The following is a 21,824-nucleotide window of genomic DNA, read 5'->3' on the forward strand; positions in this document are numbered from 1 at the left end:
TTGCTTGAGATGCTTCTGTGCTTAACATTTGTTACAACGTCGAGGGAAAATGAATTATTGCTCGCAGGATTTGATTGTTATGTTTACTCTTTAATTAGACAATTGATGTATCATGTGGTGAACTGTTTTGGTTACAACAACCTCTAATTGCATATGGTATTTTGGGACTTAAATTCACCTTTGCAAAATAAATATATGTACTCTTAAGAATATACATATAAATAGTGAAATCCTAAGCAGATTACTTGAGCAACGAGGGAAAGCGCAGAACGAGGGTTTGGACCGACAGGGGATTGTTTCTGGTAGCCATGGAGGGGCGAGGAGGGGGGAGTTCTACTCCCTCCTATAGCCATGTAGTGGCAAACAGAAGCAAGGAAGCGGGTTCAAATTTCTTCAAAAAACCAATGGAGGTAAAAAAGGAGATGATTAACACAGAAAAGCTAGAAAACATCAATTCTCATGAGCAGGAAGAAAATCATGAGGAAGTTAGAGGAGAGAAGAGAACAAAAGGTAGCAGTCAGAGAGCTGAGAATAGGATTGTGACAGGACTATGCAAAACTAGGTCAGCCATTAAACCTCGGGTTGTTTTAAATAATCTGGCGCTATAGGAGCACAGGGATCACATGGTAGCATACGTAGTTATATGTAAATTTATGGGGATATGGCCAATGGAGAAGGCTTTGTAAGTTTGGATAAGAAACCAATGGAAACCTAAGGGGGAAATAACCCTCCACCTTGGGTCCAAGGATTCCTTCACAGTGGTTTTCACAAACCTAGAGGACAAAGATAGAGTGTTCGAAGGAGGACCATAATTTTATGTTGCGGCTGGCCTCTACATGCGACCATGGGTGATGAATTTTGTCCTGGAACGAGAAACATTCACATCAATACTGGTATGGATACGACTCTACTCCCTACCTTTAGATTATTAGCTGCCTGAATCCTTAAAAGCCATAGACAATAAATTAGGTCATTCTTTAAAAATATCAAAGGTGACTCTGTGAGGAAAATACACCTCATTTGCTCACATATGTGTAGAAATGGACCTATCAGGAGCACTTCTGGATGAAATCATTCTAGAAGTTTATGATGAAGAATGGGTGCAGGTGGTGGACTATCAATATGTCCCATTCATATGCCGTAAATGTCATGAACACGAGCACCTCATTAGAGATTGCCCTTTAAACAAACTGGAGGATAATATGAAAACCAATAAAGGCAAAGACCCCAAAGGCTTTACCAAGATGGGAGGCAAAGGGAAAGGAGGAAAAAAGTACCAAAGGAAAACTAGTGAGGATAAACACCCAAGTCATAATAGTTTCAAGATTTTAGAAGAAGAAGGTGGGAACAATGCTATGAACCAAGCATCGGAGGATAATCCTGCAGAGAAGGAAAAAGATGCTAGCGTGGAGGATGTACATGAGAACAACAAACTAAAGGAATATCTGCCAAGCATCAAGGAACTTGTAAGGGACCATGAGATGACCCCAAGTGAAGTTGGAACAGAGGACCACGAACTACAGGAGATTCTTGAAAGGGAGAATCTCGATCTAGAAACGTTCTTGGTGCAGGGAACCACCAAAGGGGTTGATTCTCTACCACAAGAGATTTTGATAGAGTACAACAAATCTTCCTTTGGAGATCTCAAGCAAAGTTTTTTGGAGTCAAAATAAACCATGACAGCCAAGAAAATAGAGGGGTTAAAATGATGGAGGCAACATTAGGACACTCTTCCAAGAACTTGGACACGAAAAAAGGAAGGAAAAGACATAATGAGCTGCTGATAGAGTGTTGGAAACTCATGATTAACTCAGGTAAGATGAAATATCTTACTAGTTACTCATTTACAAATCTTTCATAATGAAGCGCACGACCTAGAACATTAGGGGTCTAGGAAGTAAAAGGAAAGAAATAAATCTTAGCAATAGAATAAAAGAAGAAAAACCAGACATGGTGTTTATCCAGGAAACAAAATTTTCAATAGATAAAATCAGAGAGATACATAGAAAATGGTTCATTAAGGATGATTATCTAGAAGTTAAAGCAGATAACATGGAAAGCAGGATTCTCGCACTCTGGAATCCCCAAAAAATTGGAATCCTGGATGCTGAAGCATCTAGGAACTACCTTTCAATGGTGATCCAACCTTTGGGTGATAACAAAATCTATATGATCACAAATGTCTATGGTCCTCAAAAACTTGAAGACAAACTCATGCTTCTCACCTCACTGAAGGAGTTGAGAGAGAGACATCCTGTTATGCCCTGGATTCTGGGAGGGGATTTTAATATGATCAGATCTTTTACAAAAAAAAAGGCGGGACCAAAACACTAGGCAGAGACTGCATTGCCTTCCAGAACTTCCTAAATGACATGAGGCTATTGGACATGGAGACAATAAATGGTACTTTCACCTAGAACAATAAGAGGGGAAGGGCTTCTCAAGTTGCCTCTAAACTGTTGGGTTGTGTTATATTCTTTCCACGACTAACCCACGTAGTGAATCGGATAGAGGTTGCAGAGGGGGGGCAGAGCCCCCCTCTACGGGGTTTGGGGCAGCGCCCCGGGAAATTTTTTTTTGGACCCTATATTAGGTTGGGTGAACCTACCTATGGTTTTCGGTTCTTAGTTTTGGACGCGGTGGTTTTCGGTCCATGGTATTGGATGCTTCAGCATGTATAAATATGTATTGTAACATTGAAAGGAATATAATGAAAAATCAAGTTGGTAGTCCCGGTTTTTGGATCCAGGGGAAAATCTCTGTGTATATGTGTTTTATGTGTTATGCTCTCGCATTGTTTATTTTTCTGTGATTTAGAATTCATATGCAGGTAATTTCTGTACAGGGTTAAAACCTACATTTGGTATCAGAGCTGTTTTGGCTTCAAGGGGACGCCTTTGTTGCTGAGGGGTTTCGCTCGGGCCTCTGGTAGACCCTGTTCAGTGGGAGATCTGCGAGATCGATTCTGTTGGTGAAAGAAGATGGCGAGCAGCGGAAAGATAGAGATCGAGAAGTTCAATGGTCAGAGTTTTGAGTTGTGGAAACTCAAGATGGAGGATCTGTTGGTGGATAAAGATCAGTGGATCGCGGTAGATCCAGGTACTAAACCAACGGGAGTGACCGATGAAGAATGGAAGAAGTTGGATCGGAAGGCAAAGAGCACAATACGATTGTGTGTCTCAGATTCAGTATTTCTGAATGTATCAGGGGAAGCTACGGCGAAGGCTTTGTGAGACAAGTTAGGGACTTTGTACCAATCTAAGTCTCTGGTGAATAAACTTTTCCTGCGCAAAAAGCTGTATAACCTGAGGATGAAAGATGGAGACTCGGTGACAGAGCATCTGAATGCATTTAATACTATGGTAAGTCAGTTAGCGTCTGTTGATATTAAAATTTCAGATGAAGATAAGTGCATCAGTTTGTTGTGTTCTCTACCAGATTCGTGGGATAGTCTGGTTATTGCAATAGGTAGCAATGCAACTGCTTTGCAGTTTGATGAAATAGTCTCAGCCTTGCTGACAGAGGAGATGAAATGGAAAAATATGGAGAGCCAGAATGGTGATGCCTTGTCTGTACGAGGACGGTCCCAGAATAGAAACAAAAATAAGTCATCGAGTGCGAGATCCAAATCTAGAGGGAGATCTAAATCTCTAGGAAAACCTGTAAAGGTGGTGTGCTGGAAATGCAGAAAGGAAGGGCACTTCAAAAGGGACTGTAAATCTAAAGCTCTTGATAAAGGAAAGGGATCTGATGATGCTCCTTCTACAGAGGCGAAAACCACCTCAGATGAAGGTGGGGATGTGTACTTGGCTTCTTCAAGTACACATGTAGATCATGAGGCATGATTGATTGACTCAGGTGCATCCTTTCACTTCACTCCCCATAGAGAGTGGTTCTGCGAGTATGAGAAATACGATGGTGGTGATGTCTTCTTAGGAGATGATAAGAAGGCTAGAATCATTGGTCGTGGAAAAGTAAAGTTGAAGTTGCAAGGTGGAAGGGTTAGAACACTTCCGGGTGTTCTGCATATTCCTGCATTGGCCAGAAATCTGATTTCTGTAAGCAAGTTGGATGATGCAGGTGTAAAACAGTGTTCGAGAAGGATACCTGCAAGATGGTTCGAGGAGCACTGGTATTGATGCGGGGAGTTCGGACTGGAACTCTGTACAAGCTGCAAGGTAGCACTGTTGTTGATGGATGCAACAGTTCTGTGGTTCCTAAAAGTGGAGCTGAAAATCTAGTGGTCTCTGGAGAGAAGACCATGTTGTGGCATCAAAGGCTTGGACATATTGGAGAGAAGGGCCTTCAGATACTTCATGGTAAAGGTATGGTAGAAGGTATGAGTAATAGCTCTCTGGATTTTGATTTCTGTGAAAATTGTGTATATGGGAAGCAGAATTGGGTGAGTTTCCCCTCTGGTGGTAAGAGGGCGAAACAGATATTAGAGCTTGTGCACAGTGATGTGTTTGGACCTGTGAAGGTACCATCACTGGGTAAGTCTGTGTACTATGAACCATTTATAGATGACTTCTCAAGGAATACATGGATATATTTCCTTAAGAAGAAATCTGAAGTCTTTGACAGGTTTAAAGAATTTAAGGCTCTGGTGGAAAATCAGACAGAGAAGAAGATAAAGGTGTTGAGGATAGATAATGGTGGAGAGTTTTGCAGCAAGGAATTTGAAGAATTCTGTAAGAAGTGTGGTATAGCACGACAGAAGACTACTCCATATACACCTCAGCAAAATGGAGTCGCAGAAAGGATGAACAAGACGTTGATGGAAAGGGCAAGAAGCATGCTCAGTGGTGTCGGGTTAGGACAGGAATTCTAGGCAGAGGCGGTGGATACTGCATGTTACTTGGTCAACAGGTCACCTTCATCAGCGTTGGAGGATAAGACTCCACAAGAAGTATGGACTGGTAAGAAACCCTCTCTTTCACATCTGAGGGTATTTGGATGTGATGCATATGTACATGTTCCAAGGGAGAAACGAACCAAGTTGGATAGTAAATCTGAAAAGTGCATCTTTATTGGGTATAAGGATGGTTTAAAGGGTTATAAGCTTTGGAACCCTGTCACACGGAAGGTTGTGTACAGTCGAGATGTGGTGTTCAGAGAGGTAAAAGATGTTATTAAACATGAAGTCCAACCAAAGGAACCTGAGAAGATAGAGTTTTAGATAAAGGAGGAAGAATCACTCTGCAACAGAGGAGGAATCAGAAGATGAAGAGCCACAAACTCTGGCTGTGAGAAGATCAGTTCGAGAAAGAAGGCAGCCAGAAAGGTATAGTCCTTTTGCTTTTTGTTCAAATTTTGCTTTGTCTGTTACTGATGATGATCCCAGAACTGTGAAGGAAGCAGTAGATTCAGAGGATGGAAAACTTTGGAAAGAGGCCATGGTTGATGAAATGGCATCTTTGCACAAAAATGAGGCTTGGGATCTGGTGGAGTTGCCGGCTGGAAGGAAACCCATTGGCAGCAAATGGGTGTTTAAAAAGAAGAAGGGAAGGTGGAGAAACACAAAGCTCGGTTGGTAGCAAAAGGTTATTCCCAGGTGCCGGGAATTGATTTTGGTGATATTTTTTCTCCTGTTGCCAAGGTAACTTCTATTAGGTTACTTTTATCTGTTGCTGCTGCTTTTGATTTTGAGGTAGAACAGATGGATGTGAAGACAACATTTATTCACGAGGATTTGGAAGAGGAAATCTACATGAAGCAACCTGAAGGCTTTGTGGTGAAGGGTAAGAAAGAACTGGTATGCAAGTTAAAGAAGTCTTTGTATGGGTTAAAACAGTCACCAAGGATGTGGTATCAGAAATTTGATACATTTATACGGGGACTTGGCTTCACCATAAGCAAAGCAGATCACTGTGTGTATTTTAAATTAATTGGTGACCATGTTATTTATCTGGTCTTGTATGTGGATGATATGTTGCTGGTTGGAAATGACAAAGAAATTATCCAGGACTTGAAGACCCAATTGTCCTCCAAATTCGACATGAAAGATCTTGGTGCTGCAAACTATATTTTGGGCATGGAAATTAAAAGAGATCGGGCAAAGAGGAAGCTCTGGTTAAACCAGAGGAAGTATGTCGAGACAATACTGTAGAGGTTTAATATGCAGGATAGTAAATCGGTGAAGGTTCCTATTCATGTAGGTGTGAGGTTATCTGCTGAACAGTGTCCCAAGACACAAGAAGAGGAAGAGGACATGTCCCGTGTTCCATATGCGAGTGCAGTCGGTAGCCTGATGTATGCAATGGTCTGTACTAGACCAGACATTGCACATGCAGTGGGAGTATTGAGCAAGTTTATGTCAAAACCAGGGAAGGAGCACTGGACAACAGTGAAGCAGGTTTTCAGGTATTTGCGTGGCACTAGTGATTATGGTTTGTGCTACCAAGGAAGACCAGGATTGGACAGAGTGTTGGATATTCGTGGCTTTGTTGATGCAAACTGGGCTGGAGATCTGGATCAAAGAAGATCTACAAGTGGGTATGTGTTTAACCTATTTGGAGGTGCAGTCAGTTGGATGAATAAGAAACAATCTGTAGTGGCACTATCAACTACAGAGGCAGAATACATGGCAGCCACTCATGCAAGCAAGGAAGCAGTTTGGTTGCAGAGATTGTGTTCAAGTATGGGGTTAGTACAGGGAGCTATAAGAATAGACTGTGATAGCCAAAGTGCAATTTTCTTGGCAAAGAACCCTGCTTATCATTCAAAGACAAAGCACATTGATGTTCAGTATCACTTTGTGAGGGATATGATAAAAGACAAAAAGGTGTTGCTGGTAAAGGTGGACACTTTGAAGAATACTGCAGATGCATTGACAAAATCTGTGAGCTCTGAGAAGTTCTCTTGGTGTAGAGAAACAATGGGCATTTCAGGGTTGGAAAATGACTAAGCTCTCCTGTGGCCCCCTGTGGAAAGAAAACAAGAAGTGGGAGATTGTTGGGTTGTGTTATATTCTTTCCATGACTAACCCACGTAGTGAACTGGGGGGTTAGAGGGGGGGCGGAGCCCCCCCTTGTTGCACCGATTGCGCAGCGGGGGCGGCAGCCCCCCCTGTCTGGGGGGTTTGAGGGGGGTGGGTAGCCCCCCTCTACGGGGTCCGGGGCAGCACCCCGGGAAATTTTTTTTTGACCCTATATTAGGTTGGGTGAACCTACCTATGGTTTTCAGTTCTTGGTTTTGGGCGCGGTGGTTTTCGGTCCATGGTATTGGATGCTTCGGCATGTATAAATATGTATTGTAACATTGAAAGGAATATAATGAAAAATCAAGCTGGTAGTCCCGGTTTTGGGATCCATGGGGAAAATCTCTGTGTATATGTGTTTTATGTGTTATTCTCTCACATTGTTTATTTTTCTGTGATTTAGAATTCGTATGAAGGTAATTTCTGTACGAGGTTAAAACCTACATAGACTAGATAGATTTATAATCTCGGAGGACCTCCTTCTCACTGGCCCTGACTTGACTACATCAATCCTTCCTTTTGGAGGCTCAGATCACTGGCCTATCCAACTTGAAGCTTCTTTTATTGGCACTTCAAGGAACAGACCTTTCAGGTTTGAAAATGTCTGGCTCACTCACCCTGACTTCATCAGTAATATTGGTAAATGGTGGGTGGAATATTTTCCCATTCAAGGCACTAATATGTTCCCTCTACAACAGAGACTGAAACACATCACACTCGGGCTTAAAGAATGGAAAAAAAAGGAGTTTGGCAATATTTTCAAAGCTAAAAGAGAGGTTGAATAGAAACTACAAGGAATCAATCAAATCCTTATCACAGATGGCTTTACCGAGGAAAGAAAAATGCAAGCTGACACTCTTCAATAGGAATGGGAAGACAGATGCCAGCAAGAGGAGATCTTCTGGAGGCAAAAATCGAGAGTGCAATGGCTTAAAGAAGGGGACAGAAACACAAAGTTTTTTCACAAGTCAACCATGGATCACAAGTCACATAACAGGATTTCAAAACTCAGAGACACTCAAGGGAAAGAGTTTAGCACACACAAAGAAATGGAATGTGCTCTGGTACAACATTTCTAAAGCATAGTAGAGGAGCCTCTCATAGACAAATCACAATTTATCAACAACTTCACAAAGTACATTCCAAAGTGTGTAACCAGGGAAGACAATTAAAATCTTAACAAGCCAGTGACTGAAGAGGAAGTTACTGAAGTCATTAAAGAAATGAAAAATGGGAAAGCTCCAGGACCGAATGGGTTCAATGTTGACTTCTTCAAAGCATGCTGGGAAGTAGTCAAACAAGATATCCTTGAAGTTGTGGAGGACTCGAGAAGATCCAAAACCATTTTGAGGGCACTCAATACTTCTTTCATAGCTTTGATTCCAAAGGAGGAAAAAGCTATGACACCAGACAGATTTAGACCCATAGCTTTATGCATTGTGGTGCACAAAATTATTTCCAAAGTAATTGCAAACAAACTCAAGCCCCTACTTCCAACGCTTGTGTCTTAGGAGCAAACTGGTTATGTGGAAGGAAGGAAAATTCTAAACAACATCATTCAAGATCACAAGGTGGTTCATTCTCTTAAGAGCAATAAGCAAGTGAGGATGATCATACAGCTTGACGTAGCGAAAGCTTATGACAAGCTCAACTGGTCGTACATCAGGGAAGTACTAATAGCGTATGACTTCGACCACAACTAGATAAGATGGGTAATGGCCCTTGTTACTACAGCTAATTTTTCAATCCTGCTTAATGGCTCTCCATCCAGAACCTTTAGGCCTTCAAGAGGCCTCCGACAAGGAGATCCGCTCTCCCCCTTCCTCTTTATTCTCATGATGGAAGGATTGGGTAGAGCAATTAAATCCGCCAATATAGAAGGAAGAATCCAGGGTCTCAAACTCACCCCGAATGGGAATTCCTAGACTCATCAACAATTTGTGGATGACACCATGCTGCAAGGTACACCCACGGTCAAGGAAGCTAAAGCGTTCAAACAAATCATGAACGAATTTGTTATGGCCGCTGGTACAGAGGTAAGCCTCACCAAATCAAAAATTTTCTTTTTTAATACTGACATTGCTATTCAGAGAAACCTCTCCAGAATTCTTGGCTTTCAAAGGGATCAGTTACCATCCAAATATCTGGGATTACCTCTCATTGATAAAACTTTGAGCAAGGAAGTTTGGGAGCTAGTGACTAATAGACTATAGGATAAAATCAAGAAATGGACAAGCATGTCTTTGAATTTAGCAGGACGACTAGTGCTTACAAAGGTTGTCCTACAAACTATTCCCACCGTCATGTTTTCATCTCTTCCTGCTCCTAAAGGAGTTTTGCAACTCATCAGGAATATTCAAAGATATTTTCTTTGGGGCAAAGGGGAAAAGAAAAAGAAATGGGCTTTGGTAGCTTGGGATAAGCTCTGTAAACCTAAGAACCATGGGGGTCTGGAACTTCATGACCCTGAAACCCTTAGCAAAGTCTTGGGGGAAAAAATTTGGTGGATATGGATAAAGGAGTTAGCAATCCCATGGGCCAAGCTCTGAAAACAGAAGTATGCAAACAATTGGCAAGAAAGGGATCATATTCGAATGTTTGGGCACATCAAGGGCTCCCACATTTGGAACAGTGCTTGGGAGAATAGAGCCATAGTTCAGAAGCACAGTTTCTGGGAGATCAAAAATGGAAACCTAGCATGGTTTTGGGAGGATAACTAGCAGTAGGAACCTAACCTGTGTAGAGAATAATTAGCCAATCTTAAGAATGACACTGACAATAAAGGTTTACTCAGGGTAAGTGATTTCTGGGATCAAACAAGATACAAGGATAAATGGAGAACATGGAAGAACCTGGGATACAGTGAAGAAACCCCTTTGAAGGCCCAAGCAGAAGCTCTTGCAGTCATCTTGGAACAAAGAAAGATTTTAACATCTACATTGTCTGACCAACTAAGATGGGGAAGAAACAATGAAGGAAACTTCAACCTCAAAGAAGCCAAAAGAATTGCCATTGGGCTTGACTTTCCAAACCCTGATAAGATATGGAAGGACCTATGGCAGAACTTGCACTAGATGAAAATTAAACTGTTCATGTGGTTGGTGCATCATAAAAAGATTATGACTTGGGAAAATCTTCAAAAAATAGGTCTAGTTGGTCCATCTAGATTCCATTTGTGTGGTCTACAAGAAGAAATGATGGATCACCTACTCAACCTCTGCCCATTCACCTCTACCTTGTGGAATTGGGTAGCCTCAATCTTCAGGCAAACTGACAGGGACGCATCCAACATTACTGGCACTTTAAAGAATTGGCGGAAAGATTTCTCAGAAAATGAAACAATCAACAAAGCCTGGACTCTGATTCTAGGTTTTTTGATATGGGATGTCTGGAAAGAATGCAATAACAAGATTTTCAAGAACAAAATTGGCTCAACACAGAGCATCATAGCTTAGATTATAAGATAGCTCAAAGAAACTATAAGTACCTGTCTAAAGAAACCCCCCAAAAACCCTCCTCTAAACCAGGATGCACATATACTTTTGCAATTGGGTCTCCAGTTGTCGATCCCCCAAGGCATAAGCAAGAGCGCAAGCTATACAATAGCAGGTAAGGAATTCTGGCAACCTCCTCCACATGGTTTTCTGAAATTCAATATAGATGGAGCCTCTAAAGGAAACCCTGGAGTGGCTGGTTATGGCGGAGTCATAAGAGATGAGAAGGGATACATACAAATCATCTTTCATAGTCATTTGGGGAATGCCACTAATAATATGGCAGAACTCATGGCCTTAGAGCAATGCCTAGAAATCTTGATTAAGTCAGATTTACACAATGCTATTGTAGAAGTAGACTCTGAATTGATAATTAATTTGGTCAAGAAGATATGCAACAGTACAGCACCAGAAAAAGTGTCAAAGCACTGGCGGTTATTACAGGTCTATCAACATATACAATCCCACCTGAGAGCCCTGAGAACACTCCAATTTGTTCACGTACATAGAACAACCAACATATTAGCGGATCACTTGGTGAATGAAGGAGTGCTATGTTCAAGAAGTAATAGAAGATATACTTGGGCATTGACACCCTCAGGGACATTGCGCGAGGACTGTCACAGACAGACGACCATAGACAGGGAGTATTCTCAGAACATGTAAATTCAGCAGTCAAGGACTGATGAAAACAATGGAAAATGGAACAAGTGCAAGGGGTAAATAGCGGGCTGGTTGGCAGGCAGCCAACCATAGATTGCCTTGAACTCCACCATCCTATGGATTTCGGGCGGAAAACCACACGGGGGTTAAATCTTCAAACGAACCTAAAAAACATTAGTGTGGTGATTTATGATACTCATTGGGTCTGAAAAATAAATTATTGCGTGGGCAAGTTACCAACCCGAAACTAGCTCTGGACCGTCAGATCTCCAAGGATGGGATCGCACGGTGTTCGAGGTGAAAAGATGATCGATGGCTATTCCTCAAGCGGACCTGAAATTTTTTTAGAGAGGTGGTTTTGTTTCTCATCGGGTCCGTAAGTTAAAGTATCGAGTGGGCAAGTTGATGGCCCGAAATGAGCTATTGACCGCCGGATCTCAGAAGGAAGGATCGCACGGTGTTGGGTTGTAAAGACGATCAAAGGTTAAGGAATGGCAGAAGAAATAGATGTCGACCGTCCGATCGACAGAGCAACAGATCGACAATCATCGCACGGTGAAAGAGCGCAGAAGATAACGCAACGAAGAGGTGGTTTCTCAAAACCTTAAGTGGTATTTCGGGCGGAGGAAGGATGGTAAGTGGTATTGAAGGGTAGTCACCCGATTCCACTAACCGAGCAACACGTAGCAGCAGAGGAAAAGAAAAAAACTACTTTTCGGGGTATTCTCTGTGTTGTTTGTCGACCCGAAATCATTGTGGACTGTCAGATCCACTAAGCGCAGATCAACGACAGAGGAGTGTCATGTAGTTTGATTGAGCGGGAAAAGATATTGACCATTGGATCGTGGAAAGAAATGGACGGTGGAGATCAGTTTAATCGGCGATTGGAGGAAGGTTAAGTGAAGGTGCGATGGAATGCTATTAAGCGATGCGCTGATAGCGATGGAGTGGACCCGATGAAGTTATGAATGCGGGTGAATTCTTTTTGAAGTCTGGAAAGGACCGAGGAAAAGGGCGAAAAGGTAAGTTATTGCGTGTTTGTGGTTATTTCTATTATAAATGGATTATAATAGAAATATAGCGCGATAAGAAGGTTTATGTGATAAGCGAGACTTTTGACATCAAGAGCTTAAGGGTTCGTGTGCGCTGGTTATCCAGAGCGCCACTCTGAGGACGGTTAGATAGACGGGGCAGTTTCTATGTACTCTCTAGTGGATGGATTGTTTTGACAACAGTCCTGATGTAGTTTTGGTTAGTCAACCCAGCTGTCTGTTGAGTGGTTCACAGAGCTGGTGTTGTTGTTGTACAATATGTATTTTCTCTTGACTAATGGAAGGTTCCACTCTTACTTGATCAAAAAAAAATATACATATAAATAGTGTGTGAAATATATTGTGATTTTTATTACTCTTAATATAAATCATTGTCCGTGAATGCATTAATTTATTTATTGAATTTGTGTTGGTGAATTCTTGAGTTCTTAGACACAGGCCAAACTTTGAGTTGGGACCACTCTAGATAAGGTCATGCATTGTGTTTATTTCCTATACATTGTGTGTTTAATTTCTAAAAGTTGTGTATTTTAATTTGATTGTAGATTAGATAAAATCGACTGAGTTACTTCATGAAAAGTGTGTGTGTTTGTGTGCTATTTTCATTTCTCTATGGTGTGTTAAATTTTATTCTATTTCTTTCTTATATTTTTCCTATGCCATGTTTTAATTTTTGAGTTTGAAGGGCAGTGATCCAACTATTTTGAAACCAATAGTAGGCATTACAAAACCAACAACAATGTTGCAAAATCAACAGTTGTTGCTACGAAGATGTATCCCTACATATTTTCCTACTTCCAATTGGAACAATGACTTGCAGTTGAGTATTAGATTGGGATTTCAATTCATCAGGCACAACGTGACTAGACCAAGTTAGAGACGTTAAAGCTCTGATAGAACTTAGGTTTTGTGTCACCAATAGATTTCCTCTTTCTTAAGTCTCTACACACAGGATTGGTAGGAAGTCTAATTCTTGTGTATAAAAACCCTAAGAGCCTCGTAAGTCAAGTAGACCGTAGATTGATAAATTAAATGAATAAGTGAATTCTTATCATCACTCTAATTAGAAGGTTCAATAATTGGAGTTGGCTAAGTAGCAAATTTATCCTAGTGTAGGACATTTTTGTTCCCAGTAAAGAATTTTTTTTCTAGCAAATTTATTTTATATATAGCTCATTTCATACATAAATCCATTTAATATATTGATTATAATCTGTATAAATTATTTGTATTAGTATATCATTTATAGATGTGATATATAATTACTTTTAGGCTCTTATACAATCTTCTCTCTCTGTGATAAGAATTCACATGTCCAATACAATGTAATGTATATTTCGAATAATATGAAGAATATTAATATTTTCCTAGGGAATAATGGGCTTCCTTATTGTTTGATACTGTCACTTTGATAGCATTAAAAGCATATTTTGGCTTCTTAGATATTCAAAAGAAATCATTCCATAGTTTCATCATTGGTGAAAAATCAATGGAGAGATATTTCCAATTATCAAATATTTCTGGATGCTAGAAAGAAGAGATTACTATGGAGCCATTAATTTTTGCTTCTTGTGTTTGTTTCTATTAGGCCCAACATTAGTCAGGGAATTGTTGTCAAAAAAATTGTAGAAGGTATTCTAGGACAACGATAAGAAGGTAAAATACTAGGTCTTGATTCATATACATGACTCATTTATTATTAAAACTTGCATATTGTTTCAAACTTGATATTCCTATTATTGGGAAAATTAGAAGTCTATTAAAAAAATTCATTCGCTCTAACATAAATTGTCAACCAATGTGTTTGTAATCTTCGAGATACTACACTATATGTGTGGAGTTCGAGACATTGATAGCCTTGTTATCCTATTACTGCAAAATGGAAACCAAAGCAAGAAAGGCACTGTTATCTAAGGACACTGTGCGGAAAGTAAATCACTTGTGTGGAAAATAAATCACTCATGCATAAAGTAAATCACTCGTGTAGAAATAAAATCACTTGCGTGCAAAGTAAATCGCTCATGCAGAAAGTAAATGCACACCAAACCATGTAAAAGACAACGAAAATGGATAGGAGCCTAAATCTAGTCACAATCTTCACACAAAACCACACGACTATAAGCATTGAAAGAAAAAGGAAGATAAACTATTCTACATTTTGGAAATGACAAGAAAAGTAACCCATCCACCCATGATCTATAAGCACCAACAATCAACAATTTCATTAAATATAAATCCCCAACAATACATAGTTGCACAACTCCAATGATCAACAATATCTTCATTGCAAAGAAGTGAATGATTTAGCAACCCTATCTACTCTCTCTGCAATATTTGGAAACCTCCCTACTGCTCTACTCCAACCTCTCTCTCTAACTAACTTACTAACTATTCTCCATTGATCTTCCCATACTTTTATACAAAGAAGTAAGGGGTGAGTTGGAACTAATTCCCCCAAATCTGGACTGTCAAAGGTATGGATAGATTACAAAATATTGTATTTACTTGTTTTTGGTAGATTTTGGTTGGGGCACAACTCATGATATGAATACATCTAATCCATATAACATACAATCAGCTGAGAATAGGTTTGATTCAATTCATTTGCTAACTAGTAGTTTTTTTTAGATTGCAAGTTGTAAACAACCGCAACATGAAGTATATGCATGAAAGAACTGTGCGTAGATCTCAAATAGCACAATTTTTGTAGATATCACTTGTTTTTCACCTAACTTGGGATATTTAGAACAAAACACATGTCATGGATTTTCTATATTCATCTTCGTTTCTCTAGAAAATGTGCCTAAAGTTTGTTACATCATTCTTCCTGATATGAGTTGTCTAAATTGTAGATCATGAGCTAGAGCCTTATGGTGTTGATTTGGGTATGAATTAGGTAACATATCCACTTCAACATCAGTAAGAAAAAAATCCATGTTCCAGAATTTCTCCTAGAGTTGTGCAGACATGCCAATCACAGAGGTTGGTTAGAGTAACTACATAGAAGCAATAGGAACAACACTAGGGAAACCATCATTGATAAAACCAATACTAATCCTTTCTAATTCATCAAAAATAAAAGAAAATAACGATAATTAGCTACTTTAACAAATCTTCTTGTGGAAAATTCACATTAAGAAAGTAATAAACGGGTAAAGAAATGTGATAAAATGATTGAAAATGGGTGTTTATAATGGTGAAAAAGGTGACAACTTGATGACTCAATATCTCCCCCACACTTGCACTTTTGCATGTCCTCATGCAAACACGATAGAGTTGATAATAAAGAGTCACCTAAATTTTCAAATGCACCAACCTGCATGGATATACTAGGTATATGATTAATGATAAGTGAATTGGAATGAAATTTTCCATCCTCAATCTATCTTGGTTAGTTTCATGAACACCATTTTCCATGGCACTCTCACCATTTTTCATTCTACCCCTAACAAAGATTGTTTCTCACATTTCTTTAGAATTGCCAGTTAGGAAAAAGTGCATCAAACTTTCTTGTTTATGCAAAAACTGCCATTGTGACACAACCCAATACGTCTTTCAATACTTGTTTCTTTACCTTGAATAATTTGTTCGTTGTTTTTCCATTGTCCTTCCTCGAATGGTTCCATCAAAGAAATGTTGATGACCTTGATCATTTTTCTTATGCTCAAAATAGGTTCTTATGTAGCAGCTTTCCCTTTCATATCTAATGTTGATTCTTGTGTGGCAATGTTGATGTTTTCTTGGGAGTTTGTTCCATTTGTTGGGAATACATACATACTATTATAATCAACTTGTTGTGTTGATATGTAAATTGTCTAAAAAAATACATAGTATTGAGCACAAAGGTTAAGAAAGATTGATGCTTCCACTTTTCAATGCATGGTAACCAATGCCACTTGTTAACACCTTTCTTCTTTCTCTATTGATAAAAGACAACAATTCTTTCCCAATAACACTTTAGAACTTTTTCAAACAATGGTTGTCCCATTTTGTCAAAATTGCATTTTTCATAAAAAGGCCTTTTTAAAATAGATCTCTTCATTAGCCAATCATAAACAAAAACAAGTGATCTAACTTATGATATTTCAATCCACGGTTACGTAGATCATCTTATCAGTATTATATTTAATTTCCACAACCAACATACCTTCAAAAGTAGCCTTTCAACAATTTTGGTGGAGTTGCAACGTTTTGTTCATGAAGTTGCAACATAGTCAAAGAAATTGATCTTTCATGCAAACAACACTTCACATTGGCATGATTTTCAGTGGGTGTGTTTATCACCATTTAATGTCCTTATCTACCAAAAATCATATTAAACCATTGCATAGATCCTAAGTTATAATGGATAAGCTACTACAAGAGTTGAAACAAACTATTACAAGTGTAGTAGCAAATTGTTATAGGTGTAGCAATAAACTTTGTTAACTAATTACTCACAAAGTACAAGCTATATTTCTATGAATTTTTTCTAATAAATCTCATTTTGTAGGGCATATATGAGTATGCTCACTGTTGATCATCCTGTAACAACACTTAGAAATGATGGAGTAACAACACTTGCAAAGTAACAACACATGCACAATAAAAACCTTTGTAGAGTAACAACAACTATGAAGTATCAACACCTTCAGAGTAACAATACCTACGGAGTAATAACACATGAAGAGTAGTAGCAACTATGGTGTAATAACACCTTTGAGTAATATCACTTGCAGGGTAACAACACCTGAAGAGTAATAATACCTACAAAGTAATGGCAGCTACAGAGTAATGTTACTTGAACATGGTTGTTGAAGCTTCTAAGAGGATGAAGGAAAATTTGTTGCTTCCTTAGATGTCCAACAATTGTTTTGCCCTTCTTATTTTAAAAAATGAAAGGTTTCAACTATTGTTGAGTTCTTCACAAAATCTTTGTCTAAATTGAACTTATGGTACAACTCTCACATGTGAATGGATATGTTGATGTCAAGCATGGAAAGAGATCATTGGATTACTAGCCATTAATCTATGTCATTAACCAATACACGACAACTCACCATTGATGTAAATGAGGATCAAGGTACCATAGTACATCTTGGTAGATACAAATAAAGGAGTTAAATTTGAGTCACTTGCAAGATCTGATAATCAAGGGATAGTGATGTATTCCCACGATCATCAGTGAGAAAAGTTTCCATTGATGTATGCAATCCTCAAGGTACTAAAAGAAATCAATAGTCTTGAACCTAGATAATGTGTTGAGGTCAATGGGTTAAGACTCATTAGCAATAAGGCCTTAATGCATCCCACATCAACTAACATGAGAATATATACAAATTTTAAGAATTTTAGAGGATTAACAACATGATGCATAGATTATTGAGAACTTTTCTGGCCAGTAACCTAGTTTTTAAATGAAGTCCTTGTCTAACTACACCAATATCCTAGTTTTGACAATTATACTTACTTTTATATTTACTATTTTATTTATTTATTTATCCTACTCTACTTGAAAGAGGAAGTGTCTTTTCAAGTGTACGAATATTTCCAAAGAACCCATGTGCTTAACAAAATTACATCTATACTCATATTCAAATTTGGAAGATATGCTTTGATGAATACCAAATTATGAGGTCCAACTACTTTGGGTGATATGATCTGAGGAGATGTTGGATGATGAAGGAATGTTGTATGTTGACAATCACTTAGAACCAAGCTTCAATGTAATTTACGTATCCTTGGCTCTTTGGTTCACTAGAAATTGTTGGCATATCCTCCTTTATCATGATAAGAAGCTCTTGTGAGGCTTGTTGGTTTTCATCTTGAATGCATAGAGGATCTAGTGATAGGCATGAAAGACATTCCTCGATCTCAGGTTCCATTATCTACTCTCCCTTGATGATTTATTATGGCCCTTTGGTTTCTTCTACAGGTTGGCAAGGATGATCAAGAAAAATTCCTAAATCTTCTCCTTGATATTGTTCATGAACTTCTAGATCTACTTCTTGATGTTTCTCATAAACCCCTTACTCTTCTCTTCCTCTTTGAGATTCAGATATTTATCTAATTGTAACCAGGGTTTGTTCCACTTGATATGTGGGTGGGTCTTTGATTGCAATTAGAATTTTCTCCACCTAAGATATGTGTAGGTCTACAATTGTTTTCAAGACTTGAGAGATGTCTTGGAGTGTCATTTATTCATTTTTCCAATGAGCTCCTTCTATTAGCTGGTAGGATCCGTCAGTACATAGATTAATGCATGGGGGAATAAAATTTTCTACTTTGAATGAAATTCATCGGAGCAAAAACTATCAAATCTCTATTCTCTTTTAGCACCTCCTTGAAAATGACGCCAAAATGTTGGGCAAATTAATTGTCTATAAAAAATAATTCATTCACTCTAACATAAATTGTCAACTAGGGTGTTTGTAAACTTCAAGATGCTACACTATATGTGTGGAGTTCAAGGCTTTGATAGTCTTCCTACCATATTGTTGTAGAATGGAAACTAAAATAGGAAACTCATTGCTATCTAAGGACACTCGATAGAAAGTAAATCACTCATGCAGAAAGTAAATCACTCATGTATAAAGTAAATGCACACCAAACCAAGTAAAAGGCAGGGAAAATGGGTGGGAGCTTAAATCTACTCACACTCTTCACACAAAACCACACAACTATAAGCATTGAAAGGAAAAGGAAAATAAATTACTCTACATTTTGCAAAGGACAGGAAAAGTAATCAATCCACCCATGAACTGTAAACACAACCATCAACAATTTCAACAAAGATAAATCCTCAACAATACATAGTCAATAACTCCAATGTTCATTAATCTATTCATTGCAAAAAGGTGAAAGATTTATTAACCTTAGCTACTCTCTCTACAATCTTTGACAACCTTCCTACTACTTTACTCAAACCTCTCACTCTGACTAACTTACTAGCTATTCTCCTCTGATTTACCCATACTTTTATACAAAGAAGGAGTGAATTATAACAGATTCCCCAAAATCTAGTCTGTTAAAGCTATGGACATATTAAAAAATATTGGATTTACTTGTTTTTGGTAGATCTTGGTTGGAGAAAAACTCAAGATCTGATTACACCTAATCCATTTAACATACAATCAGTTAAGAATAAGTTTGATTCAATTCATTTGCTAACTGGTAGCTCTATTTTTATTGTAGTTTGCCAACAATTGCAACAAGAAATATCTACCCGAAGGAACTGCGCGTAGCTCTCAAATAATGAAACATTTGGAGAAACCACTCACGATTCACCTAATTTGGGATGTTTTGGATAAAACCCATGTCTTGTATTTTCTAGATTCATCTTTGTTTCTCTAGAAAATGTGCTCGAAGTTTGTTACCAGATTCTACTTGGCACAAGTTGTTTGAATTGTAGATCATGAGTTGGACCCTTATGGAGTTGACCTTGGTATGAATTAGGTAACATAAAGCTATGTCAACATCCCTAAGAACAAAAATCATGTTCTAGAATTCCTACTGGAGCTGCATAGATATGCCAACCATGGAGGTTGGTTACAATAACAGCATAGGAGCCATATGAATAACACTAGGGAAACCATCATGAGTGAAACCAACAATAATAGACCGACAAAGAAGTGTGATAAAATAACTGAAAATGAGTGTTTTAAAATGGTGAAAAAGATGACAATTTAAAGAATCAACACCTGTGTTGCCTTTATCTAAAGTAAGTGGGGTCCCATTAGTCAGTAGTGCTATGAATTGTTGGCACAATTTTTGGCTTATAAAAGTTTATCGAATAAACAAGTAAACAAAATATTTGTTATAAAAATATCATGACAATGTTTCAAGCATACATAATTGAAAGATTTAAATCATAATTGTATAAAGATTATTCTGAGCTTATGGTTATATTATGTGAATGGAAATATGGCATTACTTATAAACTTGATCATATAATATAGAGCTAATGTGCATATAAGTGAAAACTTTAGCAAAGGTTCATAATAAAAAGTTTATGCAAATGTAGTAATAAATTTCATATGGAATATTGGTTTGGTCATATGGCATATGCAATATGTTTAATCATTGCGGAAGTTCTCACTGCCTCCACTGCAAGCACAAACACAAGGCACCCAACGTTAGATAGATATCTAACAAAGAATTATACACCAGAAGCATTAAATAGAATTAGTTCCTAAAAAACTCTCGAAAGTTGCAAGCGCTAAAGTAGAAATATCTACAACAAAAAAATTATTTACATCTTATCTTAGATAAAAAGATCACATGAATTGAAATTTTGTACCTTGGATCTAAAGGATGATAACTGCCAGTTGGATCTAGAAATTCATCATATGCCAAAACAAAAATTAGAAATTAAAGATGTACCAAGAGCTCAAAGAACCTAATCAATTCAAAAGCACCATTCATAATCATCATAGTAATCTTCACAAATACAGGAAGAAACCTTATACAAGTCCTTACATGTATAAACTTGTTACCAATGATGACATGATCGAACTCCCTCAATATTCCCAAAAGTGATGAATTAAGCTAAGGCTAGTATATTGCAAAGGCTCGTATATTGCATCAATTTGAATAAAGTTATTTAAGCATAAGCTAAGAGAGTCAGAGTAATCATCATTATTACCAAAGTGGTGAATACAAGGTCTAGCACATCAAATAAAACCACAAATCATGTGGGGATGTAAAGACACTACACAAGATCTCTTTCCCACAACAATCCTGTATAGATACAAATGCATCGCTGAGAATAAAAAAGACCAACACCAAGTCTCCAATGAATTCTACAACATGGCTAAAAGGGAATAGAATGTGAAATATGGAAGCAAAAGAGCAAAGTGTCAAGAATAACACCATTGCATCATTTTTTTATTATTATCTAAATTGTCTCTAAACATGGTAAAATCATACATGTAAACCACCATGAAACCACCATGAAATCAATAAAGATGTCTAAAAAGGTGTTGATCAATATTCATTGGAATGTGATACTCCATAATGGGTTAATAATTTCAAGGTTTTAGATCTCTGTGACAATCTCCCAAAATGATGGAAAATTCATCAAAATTTAATCCACACATTGGTATATGCTCTATTAGATGTTTTATCATTTATGTGCTCGAGAGTCAAAATCACTAAAGACACTAGAGTGACGCACTAAGAACCTAAACGCTATGTTAAAAGACTGTAATGATTAATTTTTTTGAGTATGGCTAACTCCCTTGTTCATCACTATTCCATACATATATGATACTCTGAAATTTTTATGAAAAACTGTTTAAACGGTTCATAAATGCTGATTTCGATGGAGAAAATATCTAAACGAATTGATCACTGAGCCTAATGCTTCAGATTTGCATTGCTAGAAGGTTTTGACACAACGGCATTTAATTGGTTGGTTATTTAACTTGTTAAGGCTTTAAAAATGGAATCTTTCATATGTTTGGATCCTGATTTTTTTTTGTTGCACTTTATTCACATTCTAACACATGAAAAGTTTCAGATTTAAATTCATCATGGCACACAGCACAACATTCTTTATCTCCATTGATTGTCTGGTTATAGTCTTGTGGCATAAACAGTTTATGGACTGATTTGAATGTGCACCAGTGTCTCCTGCTTTGAGATCTGATATAACTC

The 21,824-nt window shown here is 38.0% G+C and overlaps 1 long non-coding RNA gene across 1 annotated transcript; it reads right to left on the reverse strand.

The window, feature by feature from the left end:
- Nucleotides 1–20,021: 20,021 nt before the first annotated feature.
- On the reverse strand, nucleotides 20,022–20,505 carry LOC149222570 (uncharacterized). The gene is made up of 2 exons (XR_016248901.1): nucleotides 20,467–20,505; nucleotides 20,022–20,273 (listed from the first exon to the last, which is right to left on the reverse strand). It is a non-coding gene; the product is annotated as an uncharacterized LOC149222570 (long non-coding RNA).
- Nucleotides 20,506–21,824: the final 1,319 nt, after the last annotated feature.

Source organism: Pinus tabuliformis, chromosome Q (assembly GCF_031772625.1).
Source record: "Pinus tabuliformis cultivar Carrire ecotype Pingquan chromosome Q, CPIR1, whole genome shotgun sequence".
Classification (NCBI taxonomy): Eukaryota; Viridiplantae; Streptophyta; class Pinopsida; order Pinales; family Pinaceae; genus Pinus; species Pinus tabuliformis.